The sequence below is a fragment of the Eubalaena glacialis genome, chromosome 2 (genome assembly GCF_028564815.1).
Source record: "Eubalaena glacialis isolate mEubGla1 chromosome 2, mEubGla1.1.hap2.+ XY, whole genome shotgun sequence".
Classification (NCBI taxonomy): Eukaryota; Metazoa; Chordata; class Mammalia; order Artiodactyla; family Balaenidae; genus Eubalaena; species Eubalaena glacialis.
The window spans coordinates 80,314,142-80,321,743 of NC_083717.1; the positions used below are offsets into that span (position 1 = coordinate 80,314,142).

Genomic DNA, 7,602 nt, shown 5'->3' on the forward strand with positions numbered 1-7,602 from the left:
TAGCACTAAGTGGTTCTTCCTTTTAGTAGATGGGAATAAAGCTGTCCTTGGTCAAGAATTATCCCATTTGTCTGTCTCTCAGGAGGGTCTTTCACAGAAGTGGGGCTTTGCTATGGGGACTCTGGAAATGGAGGGGTTCTACACTATTTCTTCTCATAGCACTGAGGGCACGTTTGAAAACTTTGAGTATCTTACTCAATTTCTTCGCTTTCGAAGCTGTGGAAAACCCCAACTATCTAGAGAGGACAAACTTGTGTAAGGCTGAGCAGGGAGATGACTGAGTCATTACTATGCTCTTTCATTTGAATACGGACTAGCCAGGAACAGTGTGTGTTCAAACCCTACTTTCAGTCCTGTTTGGAGAATTCTGACTTCTGATAATATGATTCACCCAGGCTGGGTTCCTGGTTCCCTTTCTGTAACCAACATTAAAACATTGCAGAAGCCAGAGGGAAGTCAGTGGGTCTGATAAACTAATAAAAACAGACAAACAAACTCTAAGGAACACTGAGGGAAAGATCACATCTGGGTTACAGAGTATGGGAAATGGCAGCATGTTTGGAGGAGGGTTGGACCAGACTGCTACTGCCCAATATGGTAGCCACTAGCCTCAGGTGGCTATGGGGCACTTACAATGCAGCCAGTCTGAATTGAGATGAGCTGCAAGTGTAAAATACCGCATTCCCCCACCCTCCACCAGATTTTGAAGACTTAGTATAAAAAAGGGAAGGTAAAATATGTCACTAATTCATTTTTATGTTGCTTACATGTTGCGATGATAATGTTTTGGATATACTGGACTAAATAAAATATATGTATTAGTTTTTTAGGGCTGCTGTAACAAAGTACAACACTATAGATTGGGTAGCTTAAACAACAGAAATTTATTTCCTCACAGATCTGGAGGCTAGTAATCCAGGGTCTAGGTGTCAGCAGAGTTGGTTTCTTCTGAGGCCTTCCTTGTTGGCTTTTAGATGGCTGTCTTCTCCCTGTGTCTTCATATTGTCATCCCTCTGTGTGTTTCTGTGTCCTAATCGCCTCTTTTTATAAGGACACCAGTCTCACTGAAGTAGGGCCCATTCCAGTGACCTCATTTTAACTGAATTAAGACCTCTTTAAAGGCCCTAACTCCAAATACAGCCACTTTCTGAAGTACTGGAGGTTAGGATTTCAACATATGAATTGCTGGGTGGGTGCTAATTCAGCCTATAACATTATTAAAATTAAATTCGCCTGTTTCTTCTTATTTTTCAAAAATGTGGCTACTAGAAAATCTAAAATTCCACATGTGGCTGCATTAGATTTCTATTGGACAGGGTTGCACTAGACTATAACTCCAAAAGGGCAGACTCCTTTATATGTTGTTCACTACTGAGTTTCCTGGTACCTTGGACAGAGCCTGCCATGATTACAAGCTCAATCACAATGGCTGAATGTAAAATAAATGGACACACTACAGGCAGTAGACAGGGTGGGAGAGGATTTTAGGTGTGAATCTCTAGGTAAGATTCCTTGCCCTGGTTTTCACTTGAGTGGCTCGTGGTTGGCTGCATTGCTACCATGAAGTAGGAGAACAGTAGCCATCCTGACAGCTATCTAACAGCATGGAGGTGAGTCTGGTTGGGGCAGTGGGAGTTTACAGTAGGTGCAGGCAGACCTACTGGTCTTCAAGCCTTCTCTCCTCCTCAGCACCCTTCTCCACTTTGAGAGCTGTGTGCTAGAATGAAGGTCTTGAAGGTTAGTGTTTAGAGGGTTACAGACTATAATATCAGAATTTCCCAGGAGACCACAACCTAGAGCCTTCTTTCACAAAAGTGATTTAAATTTATTTATTTAATTTATTTTTGGCTGCGTTGGGTCTTTGTTGCTGCGTGCAGGTTTTCTCTAGTTGTGGTGAGCGGGGGCTACTCTTCGTTGTGGTGCGCAGACTTCTTATTGTGGCTTCTCTTGTTGCAGAGCATGGGCTCTAGGGCGTGTGGGCTTCAGTAATTGCAGCATGCGGGCTCAGTAGTTGTGGCTCGTGGGCTCTAGAGTGCAGGCTCAGTAGCTGTGGTGCACGGGCTTAGTTGCTCCGCAGCATGTGGGATCTTCCCAGACCAGGGCTCAAACCCTTGTGTCCTGCATTGGCAGGAGGATTCTTAACTGCTGTGCCACCAGGGAAGCCCCTCACAAAAGTGATTTAAAAAACTGTTTAAAAAAATGTTTTGAAAAATTAGATGAGCTAGGTTTCTTGAAAAATATGAAATTACAAAATTGGTGTCAGAAGAAAGGGAACATTTGAATTTGAAGTAATAATCAAAGACCCTCACCCCTACCCTCATCCCCAAAAGCTCTAGACAAAGATGGCTTTATGGGAGAGTTCTACCAAATTTTCAAGGAAAGAAAATCAATGTTTTATATATATTTTAGAAATATAGAGGAAAACCTCCCAACTCATTTTTTAGGCTAGTATGACCTTAAGCCAAATAAAGACAGCACAAAGAAAGATAATTATAGGTCTGCTTAAGAAAGGCATGTGGAAATCCCAAATAATCTATGTAACTAAGTCTATTGGTGTATGACAAATATCAGATCAAGTAAAAGGATGGTTTAACTTCAGAAATCCCAATTCACTGTCTTAATTGACTAAACAAGAACTCTTTCATGGTTATCTTGATGAATGCAGTACAAGCTTTTGATAAATTTCAATATCTATTAATGATTCAAAAACAACTCTGCATGCTCTGCTCTTGCGATGTCAGCTGAGTTACATGCTTCCCACAAGTCAGTTGTGTTTGTTCCCAAAGCTCTTTGTACCAGTTGTACTTGATATTGTAATTATGTAATTTAGATAAATATTATATAAACCAAAGTGTGAAAAGAGAATTGTTTCTCTGAAAGCTCAACTGAATGTTTTGGAAAGACTTGCTAAAGGCAAGCCACTAATAAATATTGTGATCAGATCATTGTAATTTCTATCATATTAAAAGCAAAGGCTTTGGTCCTACATAAAAACATTGATGAATGAAAATGGATTTATATGTTAAAACAAAAATTTTAATGAGTGCATCACTTTATATAATTCTCTCTCCCTACTGTTATTTTATTCATTTACTAATTGCTCTCAATTATGTCAGATACAAGGGCTCTCATTGTATTACTTTGATAAACAACACTGTCTGAATTCCCAGTATCACCCCGTCCATTCTTTTCAGCCTCTCACTTGATTATGAAGAGGACTTGTAAGTGAATTAATTAATATGCTTTCATCCTACCTAGCCCGCTGTGTCACAGCAGGAGTAGGAAAGGAGATGTATTCGACTGCCTATGTTAGGACTCCTCTCTGTCTCTCTGAAAATAATTAAATCTACGAAAGTCAGAGATTTAAGGATCCTAAACATTCCCATTTATTTTTTGTCACCTCTGAAACTTTTCTCATCTTTCTGTCAACTTTGTATTCCTGAGTCTGAATAAATACAGTATCTGAAACCTCTTTCTCTTCCCCCTTTGCCAATAGATCTCAGCCACTAGAACTATTTTTTGTTGTGGAAATGTACTGGCATACAATTCTATAACTTCTTGCTTAAAATTGTGCAAATTGAAACAGCATTCCAGAACCCAGCTTTCTGGAAAAATAACAGTGTTTCAACTTTTTTTCTTATGGTAGGAGGGAATTTTGGAGAAAAGCATCAGAGAAAGGTGTTAAATATGATTCAGTTATGGACATATATGCTGGTCTCCTGCCCATCACTTTCTTTCTTGATACATGTGAAAATCGTCTATTTTCCCCTTCACAGTATGTATAGAGAAAACTAGAAGTGAAGAGTAAAATAGGAAATGGTCAAGGTGCAGAGTTTCTTTCTTTTTTTAATAAATGGCTTTCTTGATATGTAATTCACATATCATACAATTCAACCATTCAAAGTGCACAATTCAGTGGTTTTTGGTACTTACCATAATTTCTTCTTCCAGTTTTATTGAGACTGTAATTGGCATATAGCAATATACAAGTTTAAGGTGTACAGCATAATGATTTGACTTACATACATCATGAAATGATTACCATAATAAACTTAGTGAGCATTCATGATCTCATATAGATACAAAATAAAAGAAAAAGAACAAAACTTTTTTCCTTGTGATGAGAATGCCTAGGATTTATTCTCTTAACAACATTCACATATAACATACAGCAGTGTTAATTATATTAATTATGCTGTACATTGCATCCCTAGTATTTATTAGCCTTATAACTGGAAGTTTGTACCTTTTGACCACCTTCATCCAATTCTCCTTCCTGCCACCTGTCACCTCTGGTAACCACAAATCTGATGTCTTTTTTTCTGAGTTTGTTTGTTTTTGAAGTATAATTGATCTACAACACTATGTTAGTTCCTGGTGCACAATATAGTGATTTGATATTTCTATTCATTACAAATTGATCACACAATAAGTCTAGTTACCATCTGTCACCACACAAATATATTATATTATTATTGACTATATTCCCTGTGCTGTACATTTCATCCCCATGACTCATTTATTTTGTACCTGGAAGTTTGTACCTCTTAATCTCCCTCACCTTTTCACTCCCCCCTCCCCTCTCCCCTCCCCTCTGGCAACAACCTGTTTGTTCTCTGTATCTATGGCTCTGTTTCTGTTTTGTTATATTTGTTCATTTTTGTTTTTTAGATTCCATATATGAGTGAACTCATATGGTACTTATCTTTCTTTGTCAGACTTGTTTAACTCAGCATAATACCCTCTAGGTCCATCTATGTTGTCACAAATGGCAAGATTTCATTCTTTTTTTATGGCTGAGTAATATTCCATTGTACATATATACCACATCTTCTTTATCTACTAGGTTACTTCCATATCTTGGCTATTGTGTACATAGGGATGCATATATCTTTTCAAATTAGTGTTTTTGTTTCTTTGGAAAAATATCCAGTAGTGGAATATGGTAGTTCTACTTTTTAACTTCATGAGGAACTTCCAAACTGTTTTCTGTAGTGGCTACACCATTTACATTCCTAGTGAACAAGGGCTCCCTTTTTTCCACATCCTCACCAACATTTGTTATTTGTTGACTTTTGGGTAATAGCCATTCTGACAGGTGTAAGGTGATATCTCATTGTGGTTTTGATTTGCATTTCTCTAATAATTAGTGATGTTGAGCACCTTTTTATGTGCCAGTTGGCTATCTGTATGTCTTCTTTGGAAAAATGTCTATTCAGGTCCTCTGCCAATTTTGTATTGATTTTTTGTATTTTTGATGTTAAATTGTGTGAGTTCTTCATATATTTTGGATATTAACCCCATATCAGATGTATCATTTGCCAATATCTTCTTCAATTCAGTAGGTCTCCTTTTCATTTTGTTGATAGTTTCCTTCACTATGCAAAAGCTTTTTAGTTTGATTTAGTCCCATTTCCTTATTTTTGCTTTTGTTTTCCTTGTCTGAGGAGACAGAAGCAAAAAAAAAAAAAAAAAAAAAAAAAAGTACATTGCTAAGACCAGTGTCAAAGAGTGTACTGCTTATGTGTTATTCTAGGATTTTTATGGTTTTAGGTCTTACATGTAAGTCTTTAATCCATTTTGAGTTAATTTTTATAGATGATGTGAGAGTAGTCCCATTTGATTCTTTTGCATGTAGCTGTCCAGTTTTCCCAACACCATTTATATATGAGGCTGTCTTTTCCCCATTGTATATTCTTGCCTCCTTCGTCATAGATTAATTGACCATGTAAGTGTGTGTTCATTTCTGGGCTCTCTATTATGTTCCCATGATATATATGCTTGTTTTGTGCCAGTACCATACTGTTTTGATTACTGTAACTTTGGAGTATAGTTTGAAATCAGGGAGTGTGTTTCTTCCATTTTTGTTCTTCTTTCTCAAGACTGTTTTGGCTATTTGGGATCTTTTGTATTTCCATACAAATTTTAGAGTTATTTGTTTTAGTTCTGTGAAAAACGTTGTTGATATTTTGATGTGGAATTCATTGAATCTGTAGACTGCCTTGAGTAGTATGGTCATTTTAACAATATTCCTTCTTCCAATCTATGACCATGATATATCTTTCCATTTGTTTGTTTTTCCTTCAATTTCTTTCATCAATGTCTTATAGTTTTCCAAGTACAGGTATTTTACCCCCTTGGTTAGATTTATTCCTAGGTATTTTACTCTTTTTGATGCCATTGTAAATAGTATTTTTTAAAAATTTCTCTTCCGGGTAATTTGTTGCTAGTGTGCAAAAACACAGAAGATTTATATATATTAATTTTCTATTCTGCAACTTTACTAAGTTAATTTATTAGTTTTAATAGATTTTTGAAGTTGTCTTTAGGATTTTCTAAATAGAGTATCATGTCATCTGAAAACATTGACAGTTTTACTTCTTCCTTTCCAGTTTGATTTCTTTGATCTCTTTTTCTTGTCTGATTGCTGTGGCTAGGACTTTCAATACTATGTTAAATAAAAGTGACAAGAACGAACATCCTTGTCTTGTTCCTGATCTTAGAGGAAATGCTTTCAGCTTTTCACTGTTGAGTATGATGTTGGCTGTAGGTTGTCATATATGGCCTTTTTTATGTTGAGGTATGTTCCCTCTCTACCCACTTTCTGGAGAGTTTTTATCATAAATGGATGTAGGATTTTGTCAAAAGCTTTTTTTCTGCATCAATTGAGATGATTATATATATATATATATATATATATATATATATATATATATATATATATATATTTTTTTTTTTTTTTTTTTTTTTACAGGAAAGTAGGATTTATTGGAGGGCACGAGTAAGGAGGGGACAGTGCCAAGGTACTCATGAATGCAGGTCCCACCGTTTGTCAAGGAGCTCATGATTAGAGATGTATTTGACCCCACAGCCATCTGGGCTGATCCACTTTTCTGCCATCATGTTTTCGAATACATCCACATTAAATTTAGTAAATGTCCACTTCTTAGAGATGTGGATCTTTTGGTGGCAAGGGAACTTGAACTTGGTCGTGCATAGGGCCTCAATCATATGCTCCTTGTTCTGTAGCTTGATGTGGATGAACATGATGACTTGGCCAATGGGGACCTTGGCCACTTTTCATGGGGCTTTTCAAAGGCACCCAGCACACCTGTCTGTAGCCTAGATTGGGGAAAGCATGTCAGACTAAATGTCCACTGGAAAGGGCTATCTCCAAGTTCCCATAGGGCCACCCATGCAAGCAACAGGCTGCATGCGTTACTGAGGAGGCTGCTGTTTGCAGCCATTGCATACTGGGTCCCTAGGTTATATGATTTTTATTCTTCAGTTTGTTAATATGATATATCACATTGACTGATTTGCAGGTATTGAACCATCCTTGCATTCTTGAGATAAATCCCACTTGGTCCTGGTGTATGATTCTTTTAATGTACTGTTGAGTTCAGTTTGCTAATATTTTGTTGAGGATTTTTACAACTGTATTCATCAGGGATATTGGCCTGTAATTTTCTTTTTTTTTTAATATTGTTGTTGTCTTGTTTTGGTATCAGGGTGATGCTGACCTTGTAGAATCAGTTTGAAAGCATTCCTTCCTCTTCAGTTTTTTGAAATAGTTTGAGAAGGATAGGTGTTAACTCTTCT

General features: G+C 36.9%; 1 non-coding gene across 1 annotated transcript; it reads right to left on the bottom strand.

Annotated features, from left to right (window-relative positions):
- Positions 1–7,165: 7,165 nt before the first annotated feature.
- On the bottom strand, positions 7,166–7,306 carry LOC133085972 (small nucleolar RNA SNORA70). The gene has a single exon (XR_009699767.1). It is a non-coding gene; the product is annotated as a small nucleolar RNA SNORA70 (small nucleolar RNA).
- Between the last annotated feature and the right edge of the window lie 296 nt (positions 7,307–7,602).